Genomic DNA, 10,188 nt, shown 5'->3' with positions numbered 1-10,188 from the left:
GCTTATATAAAAAGAAAACAGTATAAAGCAAACTGCTTTATATGTAACACAGAAGTAACATGGCAATGAGGTCTCGTGGGTACACCAGCTTCCACATTCTCAGTCTGACTCATGTTCATCTCTCTGAGGGAGCCAGAACACAGTGATGTTGATATGCTTGAAGACAGCCTTCTAAGCACAGAAGGTAAAATTCTTTCTTCTTGGACTGCTTAGAAAATTACAGAACTTTAATGTATCTGAGAATTCTGTCTGTGTTACATATTTTAGAGAGAACACTATGCCAGTTATTAAACTAGAGAAGACAATTATTCAGCAAGAGAAAATTGACTTCTTATTCACAGGGCAATCTTGCATTTCTAGGCCTTTTTAAAACTATACTTGTTATTAAAAAAAATCTAAAGTAAGAGAAAAGCAATGCTAAGTGTATTTTTTGCTCTGTTAGAATGAATTAGAGAAATCATCTTGAAGGTATTTTAGCAATCTCTAATTGCTTTTACTTCTGTTGCTGCCTGCAAGGTAACAGTGATAACGTTTTAGCAAATTAGAAGTTGCATATTTTACAATGTCACTCACCCTACTGAATAAACCAAATGGAATAACCATCATTTGTTTCTTCATCTCAGAGATACTTAATATGTTTATGATGAAAACATTTAATGCACTGACAATTGCTCAAAACATTAGACACATGCTATGAAAGTAATCCACAGCTTATAAAAACAACAGTGTCTTAACAAAATAAGAGCAATGAGCCAGACACAGAGTCACTTGCCTGTAACTACAACAGTTGCAGCAAGAAGCAGGAGGATAGCTGGAGATTTGATGCCTGTCTTATCTACACAGCAATATCGTGTTTCAAAAACAAAGGGCAGATGAATAAACCAACAATAATAACAGATTCAGAGGATACATTCAACGAATGAGGAAAACAAAATAGCTAACATGTCTCTAAAAATAAAAGTCACTAAGTAAAGAAAAGAATATTAGGTTAATACTTTCAGAACTAAATAGAATATTGATGCTTGCTTTTAAAAGCCTTCAGAGACTTTTATAATGTGACATACACCACTACATAATAGAGCATTTCTTCAGAGCTCAGAATTCTAGAATCAAATTACCTGCCTCTTAGTATTGGCTAGAAATTATCTGCATTATCCAAAGGGACTTAAAGTTACAGTCCTCTTATCTGAAAAAAAATATCATACCATATGACAATCTAGCTCAAACAAGGTTCTTTGGAAGTCATTTAGATGATTTGCATGAAGAATATATCAAACCATCTTGAAAGGCAGCAATAATTAACGACAATGTAATTGTAAGGTAACTTCAGAAGTAATCATAATGGTAATTAAAAGAATAAAATGAAATTCATGGATATAGACAAGCATATGAATTCTATTCTATACTAAATGTTTTCTTTGTTATAGAATAGTCACTCAATTCTGTTTAATAACTATATTTTCTTCCAAAATTTTACAATGTTTAATGTGTTTTATGAAAAAAAAATATTGGAAATCTATTGACTAATAAAAAGTCTTCATCAAAGTATTTTCAACAACACCTACAGAATTAATTTAAAAGAAACAGCCTTAATGAGACAAAAATAAGAGGATACATTGTGTTTCTTTTATACCACATGTATGCTTTCTTTACTGCATGTAGCAGTATACGTATATGCAGCTCTTACCATATTCAATTTTTATGGCACTTTCTTTAATCTAAAAATGTAAAATTCTGTCCCATTAGCAATTTAAGAATTTTACTTTTTCATTGTTGGTGTAGTTGTTTGTTTAATTTAGTAAAAGCTGTTTTTTCTTTCTCATTTTAATTAGAGTGATCAAAATCATAAATATCTCTTTTACTTTATGTTTCTGAAGATACATCTTGATGTATAATTATTTTATGTTTGGGCACTATGCATCTACATAAATCCATAAATGATGTTTTGGTGAATGATTGATTATGTATATACAGTGTTGTTGTAATGTTATATTATATATTGGAAAGTTCAGTTCCAGTGTCCGGAAATCACTCATTATGAGCATCAGGAGCCAGAGGCCTGATCAACAGATGCACCTTTGTACAGAGTATAAAAAAATATTTCAAAGAAAAAAATAAAAATATTTCTGTATAAAAATAATCAGTGATTTGTGATCATTGAATGTGTACTATCTATAGTGTCTGAATCACATTCAATTTGATATTACCAAAATTCTATATTCTGCATTTCATAAAAGAGATACCTATTTTTAAGAAGATGTCCAGTCAGACCAAGTGTTAATTTATCCTTGCAACTGGTGAAGAGTAGAGAAGAATTCTAAGCCAGAGAAAAATAAATCATATTAATAAGCATTACGTCTATAAGAATCTACATTCCTTCTCTTTCACATACCCTACTCTGTTCTTCCATCCAGCAATGAAAGGAACTATGATTGGGAACACATTAAGCTATTTGTATTCCAGAAGCATAATACAACAAAAATTTTCTGTGTATATGCACAGGCCTTGAAATGGTATGCATATGATTGATGAAAGTTCTCATTGTTGAGCCACTGAAGCTAAGCAGTTTGCAGAAGCATGCTTGACAGTGACTAACACAATATGTAAAACTCATTTGCTACCATATCATGAGACATTTACAGAGTGCACTGTTCAACTCTTGTAAACAAATACATTTTGAGAGCTGAGACTTTTGTATTTTAGAGAATAATTTTACATTATAAGCATATTAGCTGGGATCTGTGGAGCTACATGAAAGTAAATTACACAATATCTCTTGTGAAGCATTTGAGCTTCTCACATAATATTGTACAAACACAATTTACCTAAATTTTTTAGTTAGCATACAAATGAGAAATGTTATTGTTTCATTTTCATATGTATCTATCAATATATTTTTTTCTCATACTCAGTCTCTTCCCTTCCCTTCCAGTGGTTATATATCTCAACCCGAGAGTCTATTTTGACTCACAATTTATAAAGATGATGGATTTGGAAATAATCATTATAACATGTTGACATTAATTTCAATTGTCGGTGACTGTTAATACTAACAGATAATTTCATTATAATGAAAACATTTTATTTGCTATTACTGGGTATATGATGCATGGGGTGAGAGGAGTGTGCGTGCCACGGCACAAATGTAGAATTCAGTGGGCAAATCTGTGGTGTAGGTCCTCTCCTTCCAGCTTTACGGGGGTTCTGTGGCTTCTACATGGGTCATGAGTTTACATTTCTCTATAATCACCATAAATTTAATCATATTATATAAGCAGTTGAATAGTGTGAAGTAAAATTTCAGAGATTTAAATATAAAAAATTATTTCTCCTTAATTAGAATTTGACTGCACTAAGAATGCATAAATATTTCTCACAAAAATGTGCTAAAATTTAAATAGATGTATTTTATGGAAATGTCAAGCCAAGTAGATAGCACTGTGTAGTTCCTTGAATGACATCTTGTGAGTTCAGAACAATGATAAACTATGTACAATGCTTCATAATATTGTAAATCTATTAGTTTTTAAAAATTTAAATATATAATCTTCAATTTAAAATTAATTTTGTAATTTTAATACATGTATACAATTAAATTAAAAACAGTAGTAAAAAATGTTAGCAAAATCCAGGTTAACTTAATAGATTTAAAAATACTATGCATTAAAAATGAAGGAAATTTTTGATAAAAGAAAATACGTTTATAACCACATGGGTAATCTTCAATTTATTTTCTGATAATTACACTGCCATTGGATATAAGTAATTACTTATAGACAGAGAGTCATCACTGCTGTATTAAAAACTATGGAATGCATTGAAACCTGAGTCTTAAATAATGACTTGGAACAGATATAGAAAACTATCAAAATAAAATGCTTCTATGATTAATAAAGAAAGCCAAGAACTAACTTTGAATGATTTTCATCTAAATGTTTCAATGATATATTCTCATTTATTTATTTTAAAATAATTTAAATTTATTGTTTACATCATTCAGATGTACTTGCAATTTATTAAATTATTTTTTTCTATTTTTGTATGCACATTTAATATATAGGTATACATAACTAAATGCTTGGAATGATCCTTCTGTATGCTGTGAATATGTATTACTCTCATTGCTTAATAATAAATCTGTTTTGCCTATAGCAAGGCAGGATAAAGTTAGGCTGAACAATCAAGCTGAGTACTGGGATGAAGAAGGGTGCAATCAGGAAGAAATATTAGCAAGCTGCCCAAGGAGCAAGATGCTAGAGGACCGGTAAAGCCATGGGCCACGTGGCAATACACACAGTAATAGAAATGGGTTATTTTAAAATTAAGTACTAGCTAACAATAAGCCTGAGCTATTGTCCAAGCATTTTGCAATTAATATAATCAGTTGTGTGTTTATTTGGGAACGGGCAGTCGGTACAGAAAAAACTCTTAACTCTGTTTACATATGGCAGCCCAACGTTGTTGTGGGATGTCTTTTTGTAAGCTGTGAATATACATTGTTCCCATTGGTTAATAAGTAAGCTGCTTTGGCCTATGGCAAGGCAGCTTAGAGGCAGGAGAGAAAGGAGAGAGACATAAAAAGAAAGGCAGAGTCTAGAGCGAGACACCAACCTGCTACCCAAGGAACAACATGCCAGCAGACAGGTAAGTCTCAGAACATGTGGCAAAACATAGATTAATAAAAATGGGTTAATTTAAGATATAAGAGCTAGCTAGCAAGTGGCCTGTCATAGGCAATGCCATTGGTAATTAGTATAAGCCTCTGGGTAATGATTTTATGAGAGATTGTGGGACTGTGGGCTGGGAAGGACCAGAGAAATGTTTGACTACACAACGTGAAGTGTGTATATCCACATAAAGCCTAAAAAAGCTTTAAAAAGAGAGTTCTAGACACACAAAAATGGAGCCAAGAGTAGCTTCCTAGTTCCTACCTTTCATGCAGGCCATGGTACAGAGACTTGAACCCTGGCTATGGCATGCAGACTTGAGCTATAACAGGGCAGATTCCCACAGAAACACAAGGCTGCAGTACAGAGTTGCATCTCCCAGCTGTGTGCCACATGGTTGGTTTAGAGTTTTTGCTCAAATAGACAAAAAGGGTTAAAATATACAGTAAGGACAGATACAGACAAAAAGGCCTCTACACAGATAACATTACATTTGAAAAGTGTGTGTAGGCTTGGGAGAGAGAAGAAAAAGTAAAAATAGTCATAGATTAAAAACAAGGATTTAAAAATAATAGTAATGTCCTTAAAAAGTGAATAGAGTAATAAAAAGATATGATAAGACATGTAAGGATGGGAAATACACATCGAGTCTGGATTCTATCTTTTATTGTATTGTCTTTAGACTTTTTGACAATTAATGGGTGATGATAACTGCGGAGAGACATTTGATTGTGAAATCTACTAAATTAAACCAACCTATATATTTTTAAATTATTTTGACTTCAAAATTTAAGTCAAAAGATGTTACTTCGGGGGAGAGGTTATGTTTTGGTTTCTGAAGGAAAAAGAGGCTATGGACTCATTCCAGGTTAAGGAAAATCAAGTTTGATCAAGGGAGACTCCCTGAAATCCTAACTACAAACATAGGAAAGTAAATCTAAAGTAACTACAAGACAGATGGCATATATTTTACCTGCTCAAACATCAAACAAAATGTTATCTTCAGCTGGCTTGTGCACAATGTACAGTTTATATTTCTATTAATACAGATATGTACCTTCAAGAGTTTATGTATTTTCAAAACAAGGGGACAAGACACCAAAAAAATGATCCAGATGATGAAACATCCAGAACAGCTTCAAGGCTTCTGACTGAGATGACAAGCCACACAAAATATTCCAACCAAGACTTAACAATTATCCTCATTTTCTCAGAGTTTCTCAAATGTCACTAGCACCCACCATTCAGCAGGAAATAGTCTAAAAAATGCACATACATTTCCAAAATATTGTTTATAAATGTTTGTTTTCAGTTAAACAGACTTGGTTATAAATTTTTAGTGGTCATGTTCAATCTTGCTCTCAAAGAAGAAAAGGGGATATGATACAGAAATGATGGGAAGAAACGGGAGGTTATTATGATAGACAAAAGGGTAGAATATTGAAACTTATTTAATCCAAAAAAACAACTTTTAATCTCAAAATATTTTACATTGCTATCAATTTTAGTTTATTGATACATATTTAAAGACAATTACATTATACTGTATTCATATTTCTACTCTTGTTTAAGGTATTATGTTTAAGCAGCTCAATTAAAAATGTAATGTATAACTTAGAAATACAGATTAATAGTCATGTATAATAGTCAAACTTATAGTCATGTTAGTTAGGTTTTCTAGGTATACAAAGATATATTTCAGATAGATATGTAATTTTCAAATACTTCAAAAACATACAGAATATGACATATAAAAGGTTTTAATAACTTGGACTTTTCATGAGAGTGAGATGAATTTGCTCCTATGAGGACCAATATACTCCAGAAAAGATGATGCACATTAAAAAAAAAAAACAAAAAAACAAAAAAAAAACTCCATATGGAGTTCATTTTCTTCCTGCCAAAAGATGGCCCTGTGAGCAAAGAAACTGCCCTTGCCTCAATTGCTGACAGTTACTGTCCAAACTAGACAAGCAGACGCAAAAAGGGCTACTGCTGAACTTTGCTAAGACTGGGCAGGACGTTCCTACAGCATTCCCTGCTTCAAAGGAAAATCTGTCAGATATGCTAGGCCTGTAGGCCAGAAATGGATGCCCCAACATTATAGAAGAACCTTGGGTGACTTTCCAGACAGCCAGTTGTTTCTGTCATTTCTCACATTTATTTAGAAGTAGTTTGACTTCACTTCCTGGTGATTCAGGTAACATTATTCCTTCTCAGGTCTTTGAGTTGAAGACTAGATAGTTGTAATTATTCTTTTCCTTAGTTATGATAAAAGGTTAATAGATATGAAACTTTAGACTCACTATCATCAAGATAAGGTGGATAATAGAGTGTTTTCTCTGATTTTGTTAAATACAAATAGACTGGATATTGTAACTGTAATTCTTGTTTGATAACTGTTTTGTTGTATGTAATTTTACTATGTTAAAGTTAAAACCGTCCTTTTTGATTAGACAAAAAGTGGAGATGCTATGGGATGATCTCTTTGTATGCTGTGAATATGTATTTCTCTCATTTGTTAATTGTAATTAATATAAGCTTTTATGTGTTTATTTGGGACTGGGCAGTTGGGAGAGAAAAACTCTACTTCTATTTATATCAAATATATGAATATATTTTTATTCACATATATAAAGATATATAAACTTATAATTATACAATTATAAAATGTATAATATTTCAAAATTTAAATGACTTATTAGAGTACCTTATGCTTTTGCAAATTATGTTTCTCAGTTATTTTAATTGAGATATAGCTTCTTTTTAATTCAGTGAGTACCACAGTATATTACAGAATTGTACACTCATGTATAAGTTCATTTATGTCTATGTATGTGCATAAATAGGACTGTTTTCTTGTAAACTGCAAAAGTACAAAATTTGATCATACCAAATTGGAAAAGATTTTCACCAATCCCACTTCTGACAGAGGGCTAGTCTCTAAAATGCATAAAAATCTCAAGAAACTAGACAGCAAAAAAAAAAAAAAAAAAAAAAAATCGGAAGACCGGATCGTAGAAGAATAAGGGAACTCTGAACCAGGAGTCATGGAAGACAAACCCAAGCTCTACAACTTTTACGGCAGAGGCAGGATGGAGTCTACCCACTGGCTGCTGGCTGAGGCAGGAGTGGAGTTTGAAGAAGAATTTCTTGAGACAAGAGAATAGTATGAAAAGTTGCAAAAGGATGGGCACCTGCTTCTTGACCAGATCCCTTTGGTTGAAATGGATGGAATGCTGCTGACACAGTCTAGAGCCATCCTCAGCTACCTTGCTGCCAAGTTCAACTTGTATGGGGAGGATCTGAAGGAGAGAGTCAGGATCGACATGTATACTGATGGCACCCTGGACCTGATGATAATGATCGCCTCTGTTCCATTCAAACTCCCAGAGGAAAAAGAGGAGAACTATGCTTTAATCGTGAAGAGAGCTAAAACCCATTACTTCCCAGTCTTTGAAAAGATTTTAAAAGACCATGGGGAAGCTTTTCTTGTTGGCAACCAGCTCAGCTGGGCAGACATTCAGCTGTTAGAAGCCATTTTGATGGTGGAAGAACTCAGCCCTCCCGTGTTGTCCGACTTCCCTCTGCTGCAGGCATTTAAGACAAGAATCAGCAACATTCCTGCAATTAAGAAGTTTCTGTAGGCTGTCGCTTTGCCTTGTTGACCGTATCCTTTGCTCTACAAAAGCTTCTCAGTTTCAAGAGGTCCCAAGATCCATGACTAGGCCCGGGGTGGATCTCTGGGAGTCCAATTAGTGAGAATGAGGAGGGTTTATATGAGCGAGAATTGTTGAGACCAAGGTTAGATAAAGCACAGGGACAAATAGCCAAACGAACGGAAACACATGAAATATGAACCAATGGCTGAGGGGTCACCAACTGGATCAGGCCCTCTGAGTGGGTGAGACAGTTGATTGGCCTGATCTGTTTGGGAGGCATCCAGGCAGTGGGACCGGGTCCTGTGCTCATTGCATGAGTCGGCTGTTTGAAACCTGGGGCCTATGCAGGGTCCCTTGGCTTGGCCTGGGAGGAGGGGACTGGACCTACCTGGACTGAGTCTACCAGGTTGATCTCAGTCTGGGGGGAAGGCTTTGCCCTGGAGAAGATGGGAATGGGGGGCGGGCTGGGGGGAAGGTGAGGGGGGCGGGAGGGGGGAGAACAAGGGAATCCGTGGCTGATATGTAGAACTGAATTGTATTGCAAAATAAAAATTAAAAATAAATAAATAAATAAATAAATAAATAAATAAATAAATAAATAAATGAATAAATAAAAAGAAAAAGAAAAAAGAAAAAAAAAAAAGAAGTTTCTGCAGCCTGGGAGTCAGAGGAAGCCACCTCCAGATGACCACTATGTTAAGGTGGTCAGGAACATCCTGAAGTTCTAGTGGCAGCAGGTGTTAAGGAGGCTACAGCAAGGATCCAATCGCAGCGTCACCACAGGCCAGCTACGGAGCAATCCAGAAGCAAAGGATGGATCCCAGGAGTCTTCAGCTGCAGTAGAATATTTTTTAAGGGGTGTTACTTTTGTTTATGTTGCATTTGTTTAACTCTATGAAGCTGTGTTACTGTGCCTGTCTAAAACACCTGATGGTCTAATAAAACTGGCCAATAGCAAGGCAGTAGAAAGGATAGGCGGGGCTGGTAGGCAGAATGTATAGAGGGAAAATCTGGGAGGAGAGCTAGATCTAGCAGCCAGAGAAGGAGGAGGACTCCAGGGGCCAGCCACCCAGCTGCACAGCAAGCCACAGAGAAAGAGTAAGATTTACAGAAGTTAGAGAATGGGAAAAAGCTCAGAGGCAAAGATAAACGGGTTAATTTAAGGAAAGCTGGCTAGAAACTAAAATAAGCTAAGGCCAGGCATTCATAACTATAAAAAAAAAAATCAAGAAACTTGCTGTGGGATGTCTTTCTGTATGCTGTGAATATGTGTGGCTCTCATTGTATAATAAATAAAGCTGCATTGGCCTATGGCAGGGCAGGATAGAGCCAGGTGGGAAAATCCAAAAGAGATAATGAGGAAAAGAAGGGCTGGGTAATAACAAGATGCCAGCAGACTGGTAACATCACGGCCATGTGGCAACATATAGATTAATAAGAATGGGCTAATTTAGATGAAAGAGCTAGCCAACAAGAAGCAAGAAGCCATAGGCAATGCAGTTTTTATATTAAGCCTCTGAGTGATTATTTTATAAGCAACTTTGGGACTATGTGGCCCAGTTGGATCAGAGAAACTTCCAGCTACAGAAACTAGACATCAACAATCCAAATACTCCAATTAAAAAATAAGTTACAGATCTGTCTAAGTTAATTTTGTTTCTTTGAAGAGACACCATGACCATGGCAACAATTATAAAGAAAACATTTGAATCCGGTGGCTCACTTACAGTTTCAGAGGTTCAGTCCATTATGATCATGATGGGGAGCATGGTGGAATGCAGGCAGATGTGGTTTTGGAGCTAAAAGTGCTACATCTTCACCAGAAGGCAGCAGAAAGTCAATTGACAGGCACACTGAGG

The 10,188-nt window shown here is 35.0% G+C and overlaps 1 pseudogene; it reads left to right on the top strand.

Moving 5' to 3' along the window:
* The first annotated feature begins 7,717 nt into the window (after positions 1 to 7,717).
* On the top strand, positions 7,718 to 9,465 carry LOC131921906 (glutathione S-transferase A4-like; annotated as a pseudogene).
* The last annotated feature ends 723 nt before the right edge of the window (positions 9,466 to 10,188 follow it).

Source organism: Peromyscus eremicus, chromosome 11 (assembly GCF_949786415.1).
Source record: "Peromyscus eremicus chromosome 11, PerEre_H2_v1, whole genome shotgun sequence".
Taxonomy (NCBI): domain Eukaryota; kingdom Metazoa; phylum Chordata; class Mammalia; order Rodentia; family Cricetidae; genus Peromyscus; species Peromyscus eremicus.
The sequence above is the reverse complement of the archived record's forward strand: the minus strand, read 5'-3'. Positions and strand labels throughout refer to the sequence as shown.